Raw genomic sequence first — 26100 nt, forward strand, 5'->3', positions numbered from 1 at the left:
ACTCCTTTCTCCATTATTCCGGCCCATTAGTTTTCCAGTTATCTTGCATGAAAAGATAACATCATGATTAATTTATTCTCAACAATGTGCTGTGATATGTGTACAAGTTCAATATTGATCATCCTCTTCAGTACGCAAAACCTTTTTATTGATGAAGAGCCTCTTCTGCACGCCCAATGACACAGTGTTGCATCTTCACAGCTTCTTCGAAAGTTTGTAAAGACCGATGCCGCAATAATTTCTCAATTTGATAATTATTGACCTATTTCGAAAAGTATACATACGTGTAATTATGAGTAATTATATCGGAGGCATTACCGAATCGTTAAGATGGAATCAATTATAGATTGTTGAAACCACTCAGAATGTCAACTTTAACAAAATGGAGTCACGCGTCTATACAATTTTGGAAAGAAGTATTGGCTTTTCATGGCTTGGTTTCTTAACCTTTTCAAAATTTCGATTTTCTCATCGTTTTGTTGTGTATCTTTCAATGGCTCATGTTTTGGGGAGCATTTGATATACGTATAGCATGTATATGACCGATTATAAATTGCCTGCTTTATTTTGAAGGCCAGAGTAATCTAGGCTAGCTGATGAATAAATAATAAAATTGGGGATGAGCCAGCTCAGTGATCATAATATAACACCCTGTGACTTTTTAGGCATCTGCATACATGCTAATTATCATAATTCGAAATTAAGATTTAACATGAACTTAACACCGGTAAAAACAATCAAAATTCAGGTTCGAAAGAGATTTCTATTGCAATCTCATAGTTTTGCAAACATAATTCTAATATATTTCTTCCAGTAGCTTCTTTTAGACCTACCTTACTTCTGGCAAATCACTCTGAAGAACCGAATTAATTTACTAATTTACTATTGCCCAGAATTAAAGATTACTGACAAACTAGCGAGCTAAATAGCTTGAAAAATCCTATTGGCGAAAATTGGTGTCCTTTAGCGAACCGGAGAAGCGGATGTCGTTGAAATTCGAAAATTGACAAACCAAGTGGATTTTCACAAGAGACGTGGTGGATCGGCATGTACTGCCAAGTCTGCGATTAGCTCTAATTAAAGTATCGATATAAAAGAAATTACTTTAATGTAACGGTTTCCTTCCTAATCCTTTCTTACCTTTGAATATTAGGAGCATCCCTCAGAAGTAACATGTAATTTTTGGATATTTTCATAGTTCCGGAATGATAATGGTAATATAAAAGGTAGTTACGCACAATTCAGGCAAACTAGTTGAAAAAAATCTCAAGCTGTTTTCAATACGTCGTCCATGGACCCCTCTTTTAGGACAAACAACCAAGGTTTGAAAAACAGACAATTTGCAGTTACTTCCAGGACAGAAGCAACTCAACGCGAATCGTCTGTTTTTAAAAATGTAAGGTCCTTGGGACAAAAAGACTGGGAAACTTGTTCTGGTCCTCCATCAAGTGAATGACGGACTGAAGATTCCCTCAATTCTAAAACAAATTTAGTTCTGCTTCGGCCAGGTTAGGCCTGAACTACATCGGTGGATTTTCGTTTCAATGTAATTTGCATTGATTTCGTGTCTTTTTTGCTCTATTTAAGGGAGCGAATAACACCTAGAGATCACTTCCGGTCACGTTACTTCCATCGCAAAGGTAAGACAGCATCTGATAACTTGCATCTCGTTAAGATTTTTGATAAGCCAAATTCCTCACTTTCATCCATATACTCCACTTCTTAATTATCATTATCAATGGTGTAAAAACCGGTATCCGGTCTAGGGCCCACTTAATAAGGAATTCCAGAAATGCCGGTTTTTCGCTGAACTCCACCAATTCGATCATACCTTCTTTATTGCCAGGCATTAATGTTATTTATTAAGGGGACGTTTTCCTCTATGGCGGAAATATAAAGACAAGGTCGTTACTTTAATTTCCCATCAATTCTAGCTTTTAAGAAAAAATCATATCCGTGGGTTTGGGACAATTTTCCACTCCCAAGTTAGGCTCGGGCATGTGTTCAATTTTCAGAAGGAATCGATCCTTCTCTTATAAAAAACTTTTTAATGTTTTATTGCGAAATAGAAGTTGGAACTATTTGTTCGTCCATGATTTTAGTATCGACTCTATGTGATTCAAATCGACAATAAGGACGGTAGTAAAGTGGATCAACCAGGATGAAAATCGCAAGAAAGCGAACGGACCGGCCTCTCATATTAGGTTTCGTAATGAAATCCGCAAAATTTTGCAAGAAATATATAGTATTCAGGTATGGAGCAAGAAGGGAAACCAATTGTCTCCGGATAAACAGAGCTAGAATGTGAAAAAGCTGCTGCTATCGATTGAAAAGTACACATAACATCCCCAATATTTTAACATCTGTCAAGAAAATACTAAGTCAGTGTAAATAGTTTCGAACTGGTTTATGCAAAACATTCCTGGCAAAAAATTACGAACCATTCTAATGACCAAGATTTGGACTTTAATGAAAATTTGTGAGCTAGCAACTAGCAAATTTTGGAACTCTTTTACTAGCAAAACGTCATTAATGTCTATGGCATAAGCTGGACGTTCTGATTGTATACGAAGTAGTCATATCCCTCTTTCGGCACTGTGCATTTGTACTATGGAAAGCTAGGCTATCGGACTCTTGCTGATGGGTGCCGCGAGGTATTCTCTCATGCGCTAAGAGCTGGTTTGTGACAGGATCTCGCAGTAGTTGCATCGATTCTGGCTTCCAGTTGTCTTTCCTAGTACAGGTCTCGGAAACCCAGCTGGAATTTAAAATCCGCGGTCTCTTAGCATGTAGATCATATAATTTCGCCTTCGACCTCCACCGTGCTGACGACAAGCAGCATGTTTCCTTTCCCCGATTTGGTGTGCGGATTGCCTCGAAGATTCTTGACTTGCTCTATTCTTAACTTTCGTCATCGAGTATTTTTACATATTTTGCGGATAATGTGTATACGAAAATTGCTACTTAAAACAGACGGACAGGAAACAACTATGGAAATTTTCAAGGTGCAATCGTAACCAAGTTTTTAATTTTAAAACTCCCTATTCCACCTCCCCTGTTACTTCCGTGGAACTTACACTAAGCTAATGAAGGGACATTTTCATGAGGATGCTCAGGAAGGGTATTCTAACCCCAAAAACTGCGTCTCCTTAAAATTAGAGGCAGGAACATTGATTGAAACTGTGATCCGGGGCAGACACAGTCTCGACATTCGAGCCTCGGATTCTCCAGGTCCACGCGTATTTTTTTACTACTACTTTAAAGTTCGCATCCATTGGGTTTTAAGCTTTGTGCGATATCCCTTTCGATATTTCGGGTTTTGGTGCACCGGGTCAAGGAAACGTGAAATTTTATCAAACGCGTGAGAGAGACAGAAGGGGACAAAAGGGTCGTCCCTCTATATTTCCGAGTGTGGCTAGCGCATCAAGCAGCGTGCAAGTGTTTGTAGGTGGAACACTTTACTGGAGCTATATTGTATACGGGTAGACTTTCACGGTCAATTTCACCATTTCTTTGGGTATTTGGGATAGCTTTGCCCTCTTAGTTGACTTCGACCAACTGGGATGGGGGATTGTATTAATTTTACTTTTATTTATCTTCAGTTTTCACCTGTATATTCACATCTTCAATTTGTGTGGTCATTTTTTATAGTTTTTAAGTCTTTTTGAGACAAATACCAATATTATTCAAGAAATTGATTTTGATATTTTACCAATTTACTGATTTGTTTTGCCTGTCGCAATGGAAAAGTGTTAATTGCTTTAAATTTCACCAACTGGCTTAGTTGGATTTTGTTTACTTCGGACTTATTTGAGAATTTTGCAAAAGAATTTTCAGTAGGATTCAGATCAATTACAATGATACAAGATACACGTCCGCTTTCTATAGCAAAATTTCTGTAATTGTTAACATCGAAGGCGCGTATTATGAGACTTTTACGTCCTAAGCCCTCAGGCGTGAAAGTTTGAAAACTATCAACGACAAATTCTAGCCCTGTTAGCTGATGGGATACCAAATGGTATTAAATGATGGTAAATAAGTCCTGAGTGAGTGTAGAACTTACATAAGTATAAAGGTACAAATTTTGAATGGCGATATCGAATGGTCCCGAAACGTCATTGTTAATTGACTAGTCTGAATAATTTTCCTGAGATCGTTTTTGCGTCCGCTAGTACTATCTATTGTTAATCACTTTATTTCCCAATTTCGAAGCCAATCAACTAATGGTAGCTCGATCAATCTTCAAATGTTTACACCAAAAACTGCAACCTCAGTTGAAAGGGCAAATGTCGCGGCTGGACCGGCTAGTGAGTGGTATAACTGGTGGCTAGGTTTTACTCCCAGCTGCCACTCCAAAGATATTTTCTTTTGCCACTTGGTGCTATTGAAGCGTTTGCCAGAGAAGCCTCAGAACCGGAAGCATCGGTTTCCTTGTAGTGGCGATTGATGGAGACATGTCTGTGTTAAATGAAATCATGTTAGAATCATATTTGATATTGGTTAAACTGTGGGCGTGATGACTTTCATCGCATTTCAAAGTTTTCCAATGCTTCTAGATTTTTATGAGAGTCTTGCTCAGCAATCTCCAGTTCCGCTGTATGGATTCAAAATGAAGAACTGGGGGCTGAAGTCGCCGAACTGTCAACCACTCTTGCTGGTTTTTGACTTTATAAACTCAACTGGATAGTTGCTGGTGGTTACTCTAATCGGATTTTTAGTTTGTTAATGGACGACTGATAGTACCATTTTTATTCACTATGTTTTTCTATATATACCGCAAAAAGGAAGGAAAATAATAGTAGAAAACATAATTTAAAAAATTATGAAAGAAGCATCAAACAGTGATCTAAGTTTAATTTTTTTTTGTGTCTTGCTATTTTTCTCAGTATGAGATATGATAACTAGTTGGATCATAAAGGAAACCCAATGGAAGGAAATATTTGCTTGCACAATAAAGGGATCAGAATACAGCATAATCATTTAAAAAACAATATACATACATATATCTAAAATAAAACCACAAAATAGAGTCATTCTTGGTTTCCCGAGCATTAATGCCTTTCGTGCAAACAAATCCCATCCGAATAAACTCGTAAAGCAAAACCTCGGTAAAGAATTTGATATAAAGAACCACACCGTGCTTAACGTCTGCAGTAACGATGTAACAAAGCATTCGTTATAAATGATAGTTCCACTGTTATCTAGAATTTGTAAACTGAAAACCTCCAACAGATTGCCATTTCGAATTAAACGAGTAGTCGATTTTTGCCATCTATTGTCTGTGTAAGCGGATTTCATAAATATTCAATGAATCAAGCTAAGCTAACAATACTTACAATAATAGTTGCAATGTAATATTTTCTCAATCCCGCAATTATATCAAATGGTATAATTGTAAATTACCTGAAATTAAAGATAAAAGATTTGAATAATTTGAGTACATATAGATCCAAGAGTTTAGTTAATTTTTGGGAATCTGCAACTGAATTTATGAAAAAAAAATCCTATTTATTAATGGTCTTAATAGGTATTATGCTATCATTTATTTAGTATGTAGTGATATTTAACCAAGTGGAAAATACAGAATTGTTATGATATTTTCAAATGAGAGGTAAAGGACTAAGTGCACATTTGAACTCTGCACATCACAATGAAAGCATGGATCAGCATATATCATTCATGGCACGGTGAAAGTATCCAATTTTTTTCTTCGAAACATCTAAAACCTGAAACTGATAAAGGAAAAATAGAATTCACAGTAGTTGATGGCCATCTTCATAATTTGGGATCACTACCCCCATGCAAAACCACAATTCAAACGAGCGCACCCCTATTTTTTTTTTCAAACAGAAAATTTCAACTGTCAAATATGAAAATATTCTTCCGATAATTTTCACCCATATGAATCCTTGACTTCATTCATGTCTACAATTTGCTTCTAATTCCACTGCCCAACTTTAGCTCGAGGGGAAAGTTTTATACAACACCTTTGCACATCACTTTCACTTTCATTCGTACATTGGCACATTGTGGAATATTTCAACGCAAATAGCAGAAAACTTCAGAACTAATTCACAAAAAAAATCTACTATATATGCCGAACAAATGGAAGAGAAATGGACTTCGGGTGAGTGCTACTTAGTTAATTTGTTACTGGAAATTATTTTACGACACCGTTTAGATGAAAGTGAGACTTGCCCGAAGTATAATTAGAACTAAGCTCTCGTAATTGGATTTACTAAAGGACTGCAATAAGGTGCGCTGTAAGGTGATTATAGCTGATAAATACATAAAATAAGTTTTAAGTGTGGGCGTTTGGGAAAATCTACCTAGAAAACTAGTCACTATCCGGACTATAAAAAAAATTATCTTCTTTTGAATGATTAAATTGTTTTAGATGTAAGAGGTGACATGTATCTTAACATGATTCCCATTTCAATTCAAAACTTGAATGACGTATGCTAATTCATCTTTTACACGTTTTACCAAATTGATCCCATCAACTACGTTGCTTGGTAATTAAAAGCCTTGGGCAATGTATTGCGTCGAGCGCAAAATATTAATGACAGATGCCCTGACCCGAAAAGCATCAAAATGCCGTCGAGAATTTTAGGATAACAACTATGAAAAGTAAACAATTAATTTACAAAATGCAACAGTATTAGAGATCCTATCAACAACAAAACAAATTTGGACTCGATCTCACGCTTTCGACTCGAAAATATATGTATCTACATCTTTTAAGCAGTGTGATCTGAGTCTGCGATAGGCGCAAAGGTAATAGCTGGGGTAGTGGCTAATACTGTCACCAATTTAAATTGATCGAACTCAAGGACGAAAAGATTAGCCAAGAGCATGCCATGCATTCATGAGAACACGAAGGAAGTAATATTAACCTAATGGAGCCCAGAATTTATGCATTAGTAGAAATAAATTAATTTTTTTGACGTGAATAATAAAAGCTTACATACACTTCTATTAATGGCATTGTTTCATTGCAGCCCACTAGAGGTGAACTTCAATTTTCCAAAATGCCGCGAGAGTGGAAATTCTTTGCTTCGTATCTTTCGACGTAGCGAAACCGCCTAACAAAGTAACTCGAAAGAAATATTGAGTGTATAGACTTCTCGATTTCGTGTCATCGTCTTTCAAATATCAGCCTGATCCATTCATATTATCTGAAGCGTATCTGAATCTCCAGACACCCGCGAATAAAGTTAGAGTATACCAAGATCAGCAACAAACGCACCATTGATAGATATCTAAAACGCACCCTTCATGCAAGCGGTCTGTATCTCAAAGTTTCCTTTTTGCTACACAAAATACCATAAGAATTAATTTCCTCGAACAAATGACAATTGCAGAACCAGGTCATCACCAGCGATCAAATTAAGTTCGCCTAACTTGCACAATTATGCGGATGAAGACCGCTCACACATCGCCACCTTGGTTGTGAATTCCCTCAAGAAAGAAAGCATGAAACCGTCAAGGCAAGCAACGTTCATGCTTTTCAAGGAAGTCATTTGACCCATTTCTCCCACTCTGATGAGAAAACACTCGTAATCTGCAAATTACGATACCATCTGTGTCCTGCCAATAATACCCCGGTTCGTACCAATTGAGGAAAATTATTTCTAGTCGGCTTCGGGCTCAGATGTGCTCTTAATTGGATCTTTGGAATTGCAGATGTCCTAAAACTTACATTTAAAATTACTCGTCGGAAAGAAATTCATCGATCACATGCTAGGCTATTTTCCCAAAGACAGACAAACGATGCGAGTTCCAGTATCTCCTAGGGCATTTTTTGAGCATCATAGTTCCCAAATAATAAAATTCTTGACTTCAGGGAATGTATGTCATCAGCTTCTGATAGAAAGTCCTTACAAATCAAACGCTCATGTAAGCTTACCCCATTGACAGCTCTTCTAATCGCCTTACCAATTCAGCATTAACTTTGTCTCAGCATAAGCTCGTAAAATGCAACTTGAGTCAAACAGAAGTTAAATATCTTGGTTATCAAAACGATTCATAACGGCTTTTATTTAAACCGGTCGATACCATACCCGGAGCATCAAAACATCTCAGGAATCAGAAACTTCCTAAGAATGAACAACTTCAACGAAAAGATACTCTACAGCTGAAATGCAAGCGGCCAGAAGTGACTTCCTGAAAACCACGAAGAAGGAAGTCGAAACCTAGAATCAGCCATACTCTGAAAGAAATTTCGCTATGTACAAGGAGTAGCAATCAATTCTCCTTAACTACCTAGTTGCAGACGCATTCCTCTTAATGGTCAGTGATGCATCAACCCGGCCCATCAGAGTAGTGTTGCGCTTATAAGCTATTTGGCTTCTTTTCTAAAAAGCTGTAACATACGTAGCAACGCTAAAGCACCTATGATAGGAGGAGGGAAGAGGACTCCAAAAGAATCTGATTATATCCGACCTTCTGTACGATAGCCTTGTGCTCTAACCACTCAGCTATCCGAACTTACTGCTTACGAATAGAAGGTGTTAGGAAATGACTGAACGGACAAGTTGAAAATGAATTGGAAAAAACGCAACGTAAGTGCTGATCGCTTCAAGGCAGCCTTTACAGAAGCTGCGTAAGATCCGTTACCTTCAACAGAAACAACTCGACTTGACGCCTACGGCACCCCAAAGCCTTCCAACTCAGGAAATTGTAGGAAAAGCAATGAAGATTCCAAGTCCGAAGATTGACAAAGCTACAATTTCCAGTCCACCGTGGACCAGTCATAAAAAAACACCCTCAAATTGTCAAATACTTTAACCTTTGAATGGCTCATTGACCACTTGGTACTCAACAAATATTGTTGAAACGATACTTGCCATTCAGTAAAGTTTTATCTACCCTATAATCTACAGATTAGAAAAGTGATGAAGCGTCACTGTATATACATATACATTTTAGCAGCATCAGCAAAATCAAGCAAGTAATCTACGAAATATTGGTTCGAACTAAATTGGATCTTATTTAATGAATCAATTTAAAGGTCTTTCAACAATATATGAAGTTTTGTTTTAGGATCGAGGGAATCCTAGATTTGCCATCCACTTAATGGCGGACCGGACTAGTTGGAAAGCAACATGTTTTCTCGGTTGTGATCCATACACATTCATACATATGTCGTGTTTTTGAATTAATATAAGGGACCAAATATCTGTAACTACTTCGCTGCTCTCAGGGCAGAGGTGAGGCAGCGTCTGCTGAGTTGCCTCTGCCCTGGACGAAACCGCAAGTCATACAATATATGAAGCATGAACCGAGCAAAAAAGGACATTATTTACAAGACGTTCTTCTGACAACCGAAAGAAGCCAAATTATAAATGAACAAGACCATTATATGTGTGCGAAATACTTTCGTAAAAAGTTTCTTATGAATGTATGGCTTAACTTAGCTCTTGATATAAAGAATGCATTCCATTTATCAATTAAGCGTTCATAGCCCTAAATCCAGTGTCAATCATTTCACCAACCTTTCCTTCTAACCTCACGAAATTCCAAAAATGACATCCTATCCTTTCGATTACAACTCGAAGCGAAGGTCATTAACACCAGAAAAGTTTATAGAATCCAAAGATAATATCCAATAATACCAAAAGGCCTATATCATTTCTTGCACCCCAGCTGCCTCCCTCTCCAACATTTCCTGAAAATCTCCTCTTCGTCCCTCACCCTGCTTTTGAATAATTTCAATTACACCATGCAATAAAAGCGATTAATTACCAGTTAAATTCCAAGCTTCCAGGGAGTTCACAAAAACAATTTCTCTTTGATTAGGCAATTTCGAGTTTCACTTCAATGTCCATGTCCTATCTATGATATGTCCGAGCATTAATTCAGCCGACCACAATATTGATGGACAAAAATGTCCCTAAGCCCGAGAGGAATGGACGAATAAATGAGCAGTTCCGAATTGAGGAAGCCATGACAGTGAGGGTTCGTTTACTTGGGGGTCATACACCCCCGAAAAGTGGAATCTGTAACAGTGACTGCGTATTCGTATGCCGGGGGCATTGGCCACCGAATGTCCAGTCATTTTCCTGCAAAGTGTTTGTATACGGAAATCATAGCATTAGGGAAGTGATGCGACACCTACCCCAAACCGAACCCAAATAAAAAATGAGCGACCTGTGAATAAAAAAGTGAAAGCAGTCGGTGGAGTAATTGTTGCCGGACAATGGCCTGGCTGAGGAAGATTTACTGTATAATGCCGTGTTGAATTCGTGCGTTTTCATAAATTATTGCATATTAATGTTTACAATCAAGGATTCTAATGTGTATGAGAACAAGATTGTTTACTTCCAAATTATTTTGATATGCGCGATTGCACGTGAGCCATTGTTGAGGGATCTAGTTTCAATACTTTTCCTGGACGGCGTTAAAGTTTTGAAAGAGGGAGAACCCCTTTAAACTGTCATAATTACAGTTTATTCGAGTAAATACACACTTTCGACTACTATCATTCACAGCCACGCACATTCACCTTATTTAGATATTTGTAACGTTGCGTTATTTTTGACCGTTTCCAGATTATTGCTACTTCTCACCAGCTGGGGTCAACGGGTTCGCAAATCATTAGAAATATTTTCCCCGAAGGAGCTATGCTACGCAAAATATGCCCGAGTGGTGTCATGTGAACGCCCTCCAAGGAATGCTTAATTTCGGTAGCACAGCTTTAGTAGGATCAAGGATCTATGACCGGCCTACAAACTTTCGGGTTCATTAACATTGGCGCGGACGTTAAAGGGAATAAAATTAACGGCTGCGATTGAATTATGATTCGCAAGGATTTGGAGTTAGTAAACGTATAAGTGCGGCTTTGAGGAAGGAATTTATCGTGGGGACAGTGTACTCAATATTGCCTTATGATAGCGACACAAATGTCCTTTGATATAACAGAATCGTGACGAAGTATTTTTATTGTATGTATAATGTCAAATGTGTCGGAATACATGACATTTTTCCAGATGAATAGAGTTTCATAGGATGAAAATTGAGTAACGATTTCGAGCTGTGCCTGTTATTATCTTATTTAGTATGACATAATCGGTTTACATTCGTACTTTCAAAGTAACGAATTAAATTTATGATCTGAAATATATGGGGATATTATAGGTTTAATTCAACTGGTAAAGGGAGTTTATTGCCCACATAGGGTTCGTCGATTTTTTGACGACTTTGTTTTAACCTAGCTACTGAAGAAGGTCCACATATATGGGTCGTGGCAATAACTTTGAAGTGTGACACGAAAATAGGTTGAATCTTCTGTTAGGTTGGAAACGGCAGAATTATCCCCTGGCTACACTTTTAACCGTCATTAACTAGATTTGAAGTCAAGACTGCTCTGGATCCAGAAAAAACAATTGGTTAATGATCATATCTTATGTGCTAATGGATCAGAATGGAAAAATATTTAAAAAATATATATGTTCCTATGAGGGAGGAAACCAAAAACATTTCATTTTGATGGAAATGACGGATAATGGAAAATCAATTGAGAAAAGATGCAGTAGTCAAATATAGAATAGAAGCATAACCTGTAGTTTTCCACGAAGGAATATTTTTTGTCTTTGAAAAACCAACCAGCATGTAGCACGATAATGACAATTTAGCAAGTTGATAGACAAAGTTAGCTAGCCAAATCACGAACAGACGTAAAATCCATCGAAAAAAAGGCGCAGATGGCTCAAGTGGTTAGAGCGCCAAGGTGTCGATATTCAGTAGGGCTTTGAGATACATGAAAAATTGTTAATGAAACATCGTAATAAGGCCCAAGGCATCGCGATGAAGAAGAATGCATTTGAATTCAGAAGGTTTCTCTGCCCTGAACGAAACCTTACCTTTAGTTGGTATGTCCATGCTTAAAGCTATATTACAAGCGAAAAAAATCCGAAATCGTATTTGTCTTCACTGAAAACAGTTTCCTAATTTTAAAGATTATACTTTCGCCCCATAACTTGACAGAAGCTTGTATCAGAGAACAACGCTCAACTTGAGTTTTCAGCCTGTTCCGCGTTTCAGAAACAATTCTGCTGACTCAAATGGATAATGGACAACTGCTTTGTTTTCCATCAAATATTGGGTGCTATAGGGTAGCGAATAGACTGAGCCTAACTTGACTTCGATTCGCCTCGCATTTAGGAGTCATATTGTTTTCTGAAATCTGCCAGGGCTTAGGATAAACCATCAAAATGCGTTCACTCTATGCGTCATGTCATCACCATTTCCCACTTTGGAGCCTTTGCGGATTTTGTGTAACACAAAACAATATTTAAAATCAGTTCTCCGTCTCTCTGTCTGTCACATACATTTTTCTCAGAAACGGTTATACCTATTGACACAAAATTTGATGGAAGAAGAAAAATCTCCAAATATAGCGGTAGGTATCAAATGAAAAATCTTGATTATTACTTGCCGAAAGTTAATAATATTCCCCCTTAAGTTCATCCTATAATCATAATTTTGCTTAAATATACGCCCTGATATCAAGCACGATCCTGGAAAATTTAGTGGAAATCCTACTGTTGTTAACAAATTCTTAATAGGTCAAATTACTGCAATCTAAGACAGAAAATGTCAATATCACATTGAGACAAACATTCGGATAAGCCCAATTTATGTATGCTACGAGCTACGTATAAATGAAACAATCGTATGCCCAATCATTCATCATCATCATCAACGGCGCAACAACCGGTATCCGGTCTAGGCCTGCCTTAATAAGGAACTCCAGACACTCCGGTCCACCAATTCACTATCCCTGACCTACGACATCGCTCCATCTCAGGCAGGGTCTGCCTCGTCTTCTTTTCCTACCAGAGATATTTCCAGGCTGGATCACTCTCATCCATACGGATATTGTGACCCGCCCACCACAACCTGTTGAGCCGTATTTTATCCATAACCAGACGGTCGTAGTATCGCTCACAGATTTCGTCGTTATGTAGGCTACGGAATCTTTGTCACGCAAAAACCCCACAAAGCCTTTCATATCTGAAACACTGAGTTTTTTCTTTCCGATTCCTTTTGTTTCATTTACTCTTTGATAGTTCAGGTGACTTTTTCAAGTTGCAACTGAGACATCTCATCTCATCTACTGACCACATTGCCTTCTAGTGTACCGTTACGCTCTTGAATGAAGTGTTCTAACACACTTCAAGGCCCTGATCCAATATGGATTGTTGCGCCAACGATTATTATTATAACTGAGGCATCTCTTTTGTGGTGGCACTGGTAATACTTTTATCTTAGGATGCTGTTTGCAGATGTGCATATGCTGCCCACTTTTCTGCATCAGTTTTTGAAAAAGAATATTTTACTGAAACAGTGAGAGCAAAATTTCTTAGATATAACAATTTCCGTTTTGCTAGATTGTTCGATGGAGGCATCGTTCCGGTCAATTGATTTTTAACCCCAGCGATTTGTGCTTTTCCATAAATTTATCGATCAAAGTTTTCGTCAACCTGCGTTACTATTCTAAATGGTATGGAGCTTCGTTCAATTCGATGATTTGGTTACCAATTTACAGCATCGAATTTCAACGACTTCCCTGCTGTTCAAGTCTTCAAATATTATTAGTTATCTGCAGCTTTGGAAGACAGTGATTGGCTATTATAGTTGCTGCATCATCTGCTTCCAATAAAAGGATAGAAGTTGCTTGTGAGTGAGATATAGGCATTGTAAACAAAATAATCTAATCCCAAGATACCGGTGAAGCATGTCATGCCAAGTCGAACTCAACCTTTCACCAGAAGAAGGGAATGGTGACTGTTTGGTGGTCTATAGACATAGTTAGCCACTATTATTTTCTCCAATGTGGTAAAAACATAAATTCACAAAATGACTATTCAAGTCGACGAATTGCATGGGAAATTGCGTGTTCAATGGCCAAGATTGCTGAACACAGATGGAGCAATATTTCATCGTGAAAATATACGACCTCATATATCCAGAATAACGGCCCAAAAATTGAACGAATTGCAATATGAGCTTCTGCCTCATCTAGTACACCAAACCACACGCCAACTGACTACACCTTTTTAAGGTTTTGTTGAAAATGAAACCTTATTCAAATCGGTTTACTGTCCGTTTGTCTGTCATATGCACGTTTCACAGAAACGATTATACATATTGATACGGAATTTGGTAGAAAGGTTGGAACTGTGAACCCTGCTGAATGTTGAATTTAAGGGGGTCCAACACACCTAAAAGAGGAATGCAAATTGTTTTTCACCGAATATAGCCATGTGGGGTATTGAATAAAAGATTTCGATTAGAACATTAGTTACTAAAGCAGGTATTAGTTTTGACATTGGCTGCAAAGAAGGAGTGCAGGGTCCGAAAGGTGTCATTACTTTAAACTACCCTGCGAAAAATGTGAAAAAAATGCTGGTGATTTGTGCACATGGTACAATATCTGCTCAACTAAAGTTAATGTACATTTTGAAAATTTACGTCGAACCCCCTCTTAAGTTCATCCGGAAAAATGTAGGCGCTGATATGAAGCAGCATACTGAGAAATTTGGCGGAATTCCCACTATTATTATCAAAATCATAGGACGTCAGAGTTGATACTTCAAATTACTACTACTCCTACTACTATTCAACGTAAGTAAACGATGAACTATATATAAATGGAACAACAAAACCGTTCATACTTGAAGCGCTCGGCTTCCGGTTTTCAACTATTTAACAATGAAGTGCAGTGGTATAAGTGTTGTAGTCGTTAACTTGTAGGTCACAACAGGACAATCAATTGATCTGTAGATCATACATTATTAAACACTGGATACACCTTCAAAATAAGATCGATATATTGACCGATTTAGAAAGCAAAAGCGAAAATATAATGCCGTACTGTAGACAGACGAAGATACGAGTGTGTACACACTTCAGAAAATATGTCTCCGCGAAACTGATCCAAAACACTTTACCAATAAGAAAATAAAAATTCAAAAGATCAAATACAATAAATAAATCTACTAAGTCTACTGCTTACCAGATACCATGTTGTGATTTAATCACGAATTATAGAAAACATAAGTCCTCCAGATATTTATAGCCAAGAGTCATCATGGCTAAAAGTCTAAGAGGCTTTCTTCGTGATACAATACCCTGCCAAATTTTCTGAGTATATGTTTTTTGATTGTTGAGACTATTATATAAAAGAAACAGTAAATATACTTGGATAAAGTGCTGAACAAATCACAGCAACATTTTAACTAAGAAATCAAAATTGTCATACACAGAAGTCTTTAATTTAAAATTGATAGAAATTTCGCTGTGTCATTTTTCATAACGCGCTACTCAAGTGAAAAGGGTTTTTATAGCAGACATGATGCAAGCCATAAAATACCAGGAGTTTTATAATTTGCAGGAGTTCCGAAACTGAATTTAAGGCTTTTCAATAGCAACGAAATGTTTGATTGCTCGGAGAAAGAATTGTCTAAAATAAATAGTATAACGAAAATAATTATGATCTACTGAATAATTTGGGTAAAGCGGACAACAATTGCATCCATTATCCAATTAACTATCAAAAACCACGTTTAAAATATTTCCAAGTTTTGTGCAATATTATTTGCAGGTAGAAATCAAATTATCAAGCAACTTACATGCAGTGAAGCAAGCTTCTGTCAGAATTTCAAATAACTACGACAATCCATGACCAAACACTTAGTATTCCATCTTACCTATATGACCTTATCTCATTAATTAGTTGAGAAAACTAAGGTATGGAGGCCTCATTAGTCTTTATATTTAGATGCTGCACTTACGAAACTTCAAATAGAGGAACATATCATTTTATTGCATGTTAGCATTAATTCAAATGCACATTGCATAATGCTCCTGGTTTCCATTTTCTCAATCCACCTAGAAACTTTGTGTGCACATAGTGTAATTAACCACACCAATACACATCCATCTTAAATTAAAAATGCATCTTTCTAATCACCTAAAACTGACCATTATGCATTCCTCAATATATTTACATCATATTTCAACAATAACTCATAAAATGAAAAAAAAGTAACAAGAAGATAAAATTAAGGAAAAAAGTACAAATCCAAATTAATTGAGATCTGATGAAACAATTAATCAAATACACTGTGTAATGAGACGTTTGGTTATCTTTTATGTTGCATAAAAATGTTAAATGTTTGAACTTAAAGAATTCATAACCTTCGACAATTACACGTTCGATGACCGATCAACTTCAATAGTAGCTACTTTTATTTTTCATTCGAAATGTTTTTATTCGCTATGACTAATATATTATAATGTATTTTCCTAGACCTACATCACGTACAATGACCCGCAAAAGATCGTTTTGAAGTATCTGGGCAATTGCAACATAATCAATTTTAAAAGTGCCGAAAAATATTTCTTCGAACTTTTGCTTTGTTTCATAACAAGAAATTATTGATTTCGACATTTTCGATGAAAAAAAGAAAGGACCTTCGAATCAAAATGTTGAAGATAGTAAGTGATGCACTGGATTTTTAGTGGAATCTACAAATGAGGTGAAACGGTGGAAGAAAATTCAGTGATCGTTGATGGATGAAATGTATCGCGCTCATTTTATGATAATACTTGAAAAAAAAAATAAGGAAGTTTGATGGAACTGATCGAGGTTTCTAAAATATGCCTGGGTATAAGTGTATAATCCGCGATTCGGAGTATTTGCTTGTATTCCCGTCCCTCATTTCTAAAGATCTACCAGGTGAAAAATTGCTTCATTACGAGCTTATTGATCATACTTTTATCTGAATAACAGTCGTTAGATAAATGGGAAGACATTTTGATTCAGATTATTTATTACTCAATAATTAGCAAATTGCAGTCAGGATTTATATTCTTACATATGATGGTTATATTGTCATACCAACTTTGTTGATTCATAAAAGGTTGTCATCAGTAATGGTCATCAATATTCATGTTTTCATATTATACACATAGATCTTCATGCAAAAGATTTATTATTCTGCTGTAATCAATTAAATTTTTCATAAAAGCCAACGAATACAATACGTTCAGATTCATGTATATTAATGTGTGTATTGAATAAACTGAATTAAGTGGCCTATAAACATAAGTTGACAAAAGTCGTTTCCTTTTCACATATTTATGTAAATAGTGGTATCTTTGAAACGCAGGTGCAGATATTACTTAAAGATAAAAATTCCAGTGAGAAGTGGATGTGGTTTATTAATTAATTTTGTAAACGATTAAAAATTTAAAGTTTTGAGGCTCATACAAAGCTCGCGTTAATATTTTTCCTCCCAATATAGTTGCATGGAATAATGCGCAGTAGTTGTCCACAGAATGCTCCTCGGTAAACAAGTTTCACCCATAGTAGAATCTTATATTATTATCAAATAGGTATTGCTCTTCACGTCCAAGATTTGAATATGCGTAGTTCACGGTATTCAATTTATAACTCTCTCAGAGCCAAGGATTTTTTCGGCGTGATATGCGGCTTAAATTCCAAACTCCGCAAACTAACTCTAAGCATGTTGATCGAAATATAGTTATGAATAGCGTTTGTCATAAACGAAGTATGTATACTATACGGAAATAGCGGATAGTGCAAAGCCAAAAAGAAGAGTTATTAAAACAATCCAGATATCTACAGAATTATTTCCTTCCCTCTGAAAATGACGAAAAGTTATCTTCGAAACTATTATTCATTCAAGAGCAACTTGTACTGTATATTAATAGCCACACGCCTGTTAGATGAGGTGATATCAACTTTTACCGTGCTTTAAAGTAACATGATTGATGTATTTTCAGTATGGAGGATAGTAGAAAGAGAGTAGTCAACATTCAAAATTAATACGGTCAAAACCAATCACAGTCAAGCTGTTGATGAATGCTGACCTCTAATAGTGGGAAAGTCAGATCACTACCATGCCAAGTATGACTAAACAACTGAAGGGAGAGTTAGTTGCAGCAAAACAGTCTTCAATGTCACAGAAATTAAAATGAATAATCGGAATGTTATGGTTAGTTCGTAGATACAAACTTTCGAAGATTGGGAGTTTCGAGGCGTATTAGGCGTAGCAAAAGTTACAGCAAAAAAAAATATTTCTTATCAGAGCCTTTTTGTGAGCTTCGAACAATTGACTAAGTCTGATTAAACCATTGCAGCTGCTATGTTGATTTGGACCATTATTGAACTTTTTCACTACTGACGGTTTTGTCTCTTGAACTTCATTTCTAATTGGTTAATAACAATTTGAATTTAATTACCAAGTTTTTAATATTTACTGGGATGCGCTATCCATATCATTTACTTGGAGGCCCTCTCCCCTGTCCTCCCCTTCCAAGTTTATTCAAGAATTGTTGGCAATATACTTTATAATATAGATCACAACTTTGATTTATTGGAAATTGTTGAAATGAACTAGACTAATATTCAAAATGAACATTCAAGTTAACTATAGTTAACCAAGAAACCACGAAACTGCAAAAAGTAAAGAATTTTGGCCAGATAGTCTGCGATGACTCGTTAGCACCCAGAGCTTACCAACGAAACTCCAAAAAAGCGAATATTTACTGTTTAGGTCTATCTTCACCGGTCATGGCTGATCTGTAATGAACTAGTGAAACTAACGTCTAATCCATAATGTCCCCGATTACCCTCCGGAAAATTATACCTACATATCGAATTGCTGGATGAATTGAACATTGACGGTCAGCTCCAACATGTAACGCGCTATTACAGCTAATTTAGTCCCTAAACTTATTCTCTCCTAAGTCCGCATCAACTTAATGCCTGATCAGATCAAATGGAGAGTAACTTACTCCCTCCTTTTTTTGGTCCACGTTTAGGACTTAGCACCCAAATTTAAAAAAATTTCCGGCAATGACGGCTTCACGGTTTCTTACTTACTTACTTTCTTTTTTAAAGTTTGGATGCTAAACCCTAAACGAGGGGTCCGTAGACCAAAAAAAGAAGGAGTAAGTTGCTACCCATTTGGTGCGGTCCGGCATTAAGTTGATGCGGACTTAGGGTCCCACAATTCTCGAAAAAAATATTTTCAGCTCTGGCCAAGCTCTGGTCAATAAGGCGGATTTGTGCTGGTACGAAACTGTAAGGCCGTCATCGCCCGACTTTGCTTTAAGCATCCTAAAAAATCAGAAAAATCTCAAACGTTTGCTAATACCGCAGGCGTATCTTCCTGACAATAAATAAAATATGATAGCATCGTGTTAATTACCCATACTAGGCAAAATTACAGTTTAATTGGTAACCAGATGTAACTGCAACTACTATAGCATTGCACTCTCACGAGAATACTTTTAAAGCGAAGAGGGATTTCCGGAGATAATACGTAACTGTATTTCTCACTACATCCATATCATATTTATAAACACTCTGTAAACTCTCCTTTTATCCAATTCGCCTAGTTTGTCAATTTTCTGTCGTTGTTCACTTTTCATGAATGACTTTTTCTAGGATCATTTTACGTCTGAGAGGGTCAAATAAATGGTTCTTTGATCTCTTGCTGGTTATTCTGCTGAAACCAAATTCACCTCATTTCAGCTCAGCTTGCCTCAGATCCAAAATGAACATAGGAGTCACCTGGTTGGTTGATGTTTGACCTTTTTCATGAATTTCGGTTGGCAGTTAGAAAGAAATATGAAGATTTGATACGAATTGCTTTATAGTATTGAAGGGTATCTGCAGGCTTGACGAGAGGGGGATGGAAGGGGAGGGAGAATTCTCCTTGGGTCTGGAGTTTTCCAAAGGGACCAAAGCAGAAGTTTCAATGAAAACTAGGGCTAGTAGTAGAGCCTGCATAATATTCACCTACGACTCGGATAATTTTCATCTCAGACACCGTTTTTTGCATAATTTCCACCTTGAGTCGGAATTTTCTCTCTACCGCCCTGAGTATCTGAAAGATGACGGCATCTTTGCAAAAAGTTGCTGTAGTTTGCAAGTTAGCTAATAATTCTTCAACACACAATTTTCGCAGTAAATGGTTGCCTGAATTTCAGTTGCAACCTGAAGCATATTCCGACATCTGTCGGCAAAATATTATAACTAAAACAGGTTTCATATTCACACATTATGCTTTTGTATAACTAGCGTTTTAAGGCTTCAATGTTCTGCGGGATTTCATATGGTTAAAATGTTATTGTTGGTGACAAAGCACCATATACTTCCACCACATATGATCATCGGCCTTATTCCTGAGAAATATAAAAGTTAGCATACACACACATTTTGTTTTTTTTTTCATTTTTGTCAAACTTGTCTCCTTCTCCTATCTGTAAAAATACGGCATGTTTACCTTCTTCTTAAGGTTTTGTTAAAAAAAAAACCTTATTCAAATTGCTCTGTCTGCTTGTTGAAGTCATTTCCTCAGGAACGTTACTCCTATTGATACGAAATTTGAGTGGTGGGAATTGTGAGTAGCATCTAAAAGCAAAAGGGGGGGTGTAAATTTTTTTTTCACCGAATATAGTCATGTGGGTATCAAATTAAAGGTCTCGATGAGAGTCTTTCGAAACAGGTATTAGTTTTGACATTGGTTGCAAATGGGAGGAGTCCGGGGCCCGAAAAAGATCAAATATTTCAAAGAGTCGTTCTCAGAAACTACCCAGCTCAAAAATCTGAAGAAAATCATGGTGATCCATGCGCATGCTATCTAGGCCTCAAAATAGTCCCCATTACGCTATTTGCTCAAATAAAGCAAATTATTACATTTTGAAAATTTACTGCGCTCATTCTAGATGTATAAATTTTCAGTAAAATAGACTCATACTGAAAAGTTTGGCCGAAATCTTACTATTATTAACAAAGTTATAATACTATAGGACAAAGTTGGCCCCCTTTGGCGTCCAATTGCAATTCCTCCCGAGTATATTTAACGTATATACATTCCGAGCTATATATATCGAAGCTATATATTATCGAACCATTGTGTAGCCAAATATTCTGACATAAAAAATCAACAAAATCTTGACACTCGAAACGTCCAGCTCCCGGCTTCCCGAATTATTTAGCTTTTGACCCGTTGGGAGCGCAATTAATTCATCTTGATCACTCCTTCTATCAATCGTAAGTTTAACTCGAATTTCCCAATGATCACTTAAGTAGTAAAACAAAATAGTTATAATATTTTGGAAGCAGAATCAGTTGGGTGGAATGAAAACGAGAAAAACAGGCGGGAATTATCTGTATTTATGAATCAGTGAATAAGTACAGTGGAATAACAGTAACTGTCAAGATGAGACAAAGTAAATCCCGAAAATATTCCAGGACATCCTTTATCATTTCGGCCGCGACAGGCACCTTATCTTGGAACATAGCGGCAACTAACGCTCCAAGGATGCCATTATTTACAAAAACCACTTGGCTGACTAAAGCAGTTAACGTGATCTATTCCAACCTTGGAAATATTGTTTATTGCAAATACCAAGAACATTCAATTGACTTAGCGTAGGAATAGGAGTATGGTTTTGGTGAACGGAAGCAGGTGTGGTATGCACTACAAAATGTACGGCCATTTAGATACGAAAGCTTGAACTAGCTCAATTTGAAGAATAGCGCGTTTTTGCCAAGCGACTAACTTCTAAGTGCTTTGTAAAACCGATCGATTGATATAAAGTTGTTGTTCTCTTCCTTTGCCTCCATATTGAACCCACGCCATGTACCTATATGTAATCGCAGTTTCGGAAACAGCATCGTGTATTTTAGGAACCTTTCCGGGGCCAATTTCAAAATAATAATCTCTAATAAAGTGGAAAGGCAAGGTCAAAAGCCTCCCTACTTCCCCGAATGGTTAGCGACAGGCATCGGCGAACATAATTTCTAGTGAGAATCTAAGCTCCCCCCAGTGAATACTTCTTTTTCTTCAGCCTTTGTCCCGTTCACAAGCGGGGTCGGCTCGTCGTGATCGGCTTCGCCATTTGGCTCTATCGAATGCCTAATCTGGGTGCAATCTCGAGGCTTTCAAATCCCCATCCAGCGTATCAAGCCACCGTTGCTTAGGTCGGCCTTTTGGTCGTTTACCATCGACTTCGATGGTCAGACCAATCTTTTCAAGTGAATTCTCGTTTGCACGAATTGCGTGACCATACCATCGAAGACGCCTCTCTCGCAACTTTTCCACTATCGGTGCAACCCCATAACGATCGCGGATATCCTCATTTCGGATGTGATCTAAACGTGTGACGCCACTAATCCAACGTAGCATCTTCGTCTCCATTACCGCAAGACGCCGTTCATTGTCTTTTATGGTCGGCCAACACTCAGAGCCATAGAGAGCGAATGGACGGACGACATTGCGGTACATTTTAGATTTGAGACGTTCGTTGATACGTCGATCACAAAGGACACCAGTTGTGGAACGCCACTTCATCCAGGTTGCGTAAATGCGTGAAGCAATTTCATAACGCAGCTCTCCATTGGCTGATAGTATTGAACCGAGGTATTTAAATCGCTCAGTTCTGGACAGATCACTGCCGCTGACAGTGATTGTGCCTGTTTCATGGGGATCGGTCGTCAAAAATTCAGTTTTGTTTAAATTCAATCTGAGACCATGTTGCATGAGGCGATCATTCCATTTTTGGACAAGTTGCTCGAGATCATTTTTGCTATCAGATGCTAGGAAAACATCATCTGCATAAAGCAGTGTGTAGGGCGCTGGACGTTGGTTATCCCGTGTGACGGTGTCCATAACAAGGACAAAGAGGAGTGGTGAGAGGGCACTTCCTTGATGAACTCCAACAGAGACACGAAGCGGTTTTGATACACCCGCCATACTTCGAACTTAGAGCAATTGAACCCAACGCACGAGTTCTTCTGACACGAAGTGTTGTCGTAAAGCATACCAGATGAGTTCGTGTGGTACACGGTCAAACGCTTTCTCTAGATCCAGAAAAGCATTGTAAAGAGGGCGATGCTTCTCACGGTGTTTCTCCATGAGTAACCGCGCAGCGTGTATTGCGTCAGTAGTTCCGCAGTTCTTGACAAATCCGGCTTGATTCACGGTTATTTCAACGATTTCGCGAATACGGTTGTCAAGAATGTGTTCAAAAATCTTCATGGTATGGGAAAGTAACCGGATCGGACGGTAATTTGAACATTCTGCTGGGCTACCTTTCTTTTTCCATATTGGAACAGTGGTACTTTTTTGCCAGTCAGGTGGTGTTCTTCCTTCCTGAATAACCCGGTTAAAGAATTCACTGAGCCACAATGTTGGGTCCTAGCTCTTACCAGAGCTCAGATGCGATGTCGTCAGGTCCTGCTGCTTTCCCCGATTTCATTTGTTTTATTGCCTCCTCGACTTCAGTTGCGCTGACTGGTGGAACTGCTCCAAATGTCGGCAATGATTGTGGAAGTGGAGGATGAGCAAATTCTTCAGTTGAAATCTGCTCGAAGTATTCTCGCCATCTATCCTTTGCGGCTCGACCGTTGGTAAGCAAAGTACCGTTCTTGTCATTAACACAACAGAAATGTTCGATATCCTGTTTGCGTTCATCACGGCTTTTAGCAAGTCGATACAGATCTCTGTCGCCATCCCGAGTGTCCAGTTTATCGTAAAGATTTTTGAAATGGTTCGCTCGGGTGACAGCGACCGCTTTCTTTGCTTCCCGGTTGGCATTCTTATAAATTTGCCAATTAGCAGGCGTTTTATCGTCGAGAAATTTGTGGTAGAGGCGTTTCTTTTCACGGACCTTCATTTCAACATCATCATTCCAAAGCCAAGTATCTCGGTTGATGTACCGCTTACTCGGCTTGGTGACCCGGAGGGTTGCAGAGGCCGCTTTGTGGATCGTGTTTTTCATTTGGTTCCATGATTCTTCCACATTCGTAATGGTTGGCAATCGTATGAGTGAGACCGTTTCTTCTTTCTTCTCACCAAATCGCCACCATTTAATGCGCGGCGGGTCAGTGCGTTCCTCACGTCGTTTTATCGGTGGCTTAATTCGCAGGACAGCAATCAACGGTCGATGTTGAGGTGCGATGGTCTCATAGGGAACGACTTTGCAATCAGTGACAGTGGTAAAATGTTGGCGTCTTATGAGAATACAAGTGAAAAATAATAAAATAACTACTTCTAGCAGGGGAGCCTGACTTTCAAACTTTTTAAAGGGTATATTATCTCGAAATTGTAAAGCTACTTGGTGGAAGCCTCATCTGGAAACCCGAAAATTTAGTGTAAATTAGCAATAAGAGCTGGGATCTTCATGTAAAAATTATTTCCAAGTGCAAACCAGCAATTCGAGCTGAGCTTTTCACATGTTATACTGGTTGATAGCTCTGAACCCGCTTCTAAGTACAGCCCTCATGCAAAACTGCCTCACTCAGGTGGGTTAAGTAAGCATTTAATTCGCTCTAAGGCACCAATCGCCGGTAATAGCCGATATTCTTTCTAGGTTGATAATACAGCGAATGAATGTTCGGAGTCTATATACTAGCAATATGTTAGACACCATGGATCACCAGTTAATATTCTAACAGCCTGTAGGGATGTGAACGTAAGATTGATTCTAAAAAGCTGGAAATCAATGTGAAGAATTTTTAATGATGTCTTAGCGTCTACCTGCAGGAGGGGAATGCCTGCTTCTAACTTATGTTATAGGATTTCATCATTCAAGCTTTATTATGACTTCTGAAGGATGGCAAATTCCAGATCATATGGGTACAATTTTACAAGGATGAACGGTATCGATATTTTCGCTAAGAACTTTAATAAAACGTCCAATCGAAAATTGGGGTGAAAACCCAACTACCCAAAAGATTTTTCCAATGTGTGGTCGAATTCAACCTTAATTTTCTATTATTCTAAATAAATGGCACAGTATTGCTCATTCCATAGTCACTTTTCCATTAGTTTTTTTTTTAGTAGACAATTTTGAACAGATTGTAACAAATGTTAGGCAGATACGCAATCTTAGGATTATATCCTCCAATATTTACTAAGTTATCAAAAATATGGGTGATTTCACATCTTGTTAGAAGTTATGTGGCCTATTCTGAACACTATTTTTCAATTGCTAGTGAGTTGCTAATGATTACGATTAGAGTCAGCTGAGGCAGTTCATACGGGATGATTCTGCTCTAATCATGTAAGCTACGGAGCATGGTCCTATTGTTATTTAATCCGGACTTCTTCTGTAACTAATTTGCCTCGACGTTTTTGGTCGCGATCCACTTCTCGTCACCAGTGCCAACACCAAATAGCATCCATCTGGAATCGAACGACCTCCCGGATCGATGTTTAGCCACTGACTGCTAATTACTGTAGTTATACATTACTTCAGCTGGGTATGAAACAGGAAGTTACCACTGCAATTTGGAAATTTATACGTCCATTTAAAAATCATTTAGAAAAGATCATGGTTGTGATACTTCTGTATGGTTTCCGGTGAATATTTAAGAGGACATACCATATTCCACTGTAACTGCCGATACATACGAATGGTCACCAGCACATCCTCTTTAACCAGCCAGTTGTAAATGGGCGATAGTACACAGGAGCTTTTTGATAAAACTCCTCCTCGGAAAAATGTCGCCTATAGTGAGGCCAGAGTTGGTTTTGAAGAAGGGCATTAAAAAATTACCTCAACCGAATGAGGTAATTTAAACTGCTATTAAAAGGAACCATTTTTTGAGATGAAACCTTAAGCGGGTAGAGACGCCTTTTTGCTATTTGCTGTGAGATCTATCGCAAAATGGAAGGCAGTAAGAAAATCCATGGTCTTCGTTATTCAATACCTTACATGTACGTAATCAATGGGATAAAAACATCCGAAAAATTCTAAAACCTTTGAAACCCTTCTTTAATGTCGAAAAAGAGTCACTTCAGACCTTAGGCTATATATCAAGAGGAGTTGAGCAAGTTGCGAACTTTTCGGGAAGTCCTGGTGATAATTGCTACTATAGCCGAAATCTATAAAATGCAGCACAACCGGAGGAGGAACTTGAAATTTCTTGACAAAGTCCTGATCAAACAGTGAAATGCATGACCATCCACCGATACTTGGTTCCCCGTGCCTAATTATATCCAGTATATATAACTTTTAAGCCAAACATTTATTCTAAGTTATTTAATG

The 26100-nt window shown here is 37.8% G+C and overlaps 1 protein-coding gene and 1 long non-coding RNA gene across 4 annotated transcripts in view; both read right to left on the bottom strand.

Moving 5' to 3' along the window:
* LOC119654824 (probable nuclear hormone receptor HR3) overlaps positions 1-26100 on the bottom strand; it is a 449138-nt gene that overhangs the window by 151010 nt on the left and 272028 nt on the right. The window lies entirely within an intron of this gene.
* On the bottom strand, positions 4911-6065 carry LOC119654903. Its single transcript, XR_005249861.1, has 3 exons — positions 5988-6065; positions 5337-5403; positions 4911-5279 (listed from the first exon to the last, which is right to left on the bottom strand). It is a non-coding gene; the product is annotated as an uncharacterized LOC119654903 (long non-coding RNA).

Source organism: Hermetia illucens, chromosome 1, assembly GCF_905115235.1.
Source record: "Hermetia illucens chromosome 1, iHerIll2.2.curated.20191125, whole genome shotgun sequence".
Taxonomy (NCBI): domain Eukaryota; kingdom Metazoa; phylum Arthropoda; class Insecta; order Diptera; family Stratiomyidae; genus Hermetia; species Hermetia illucens.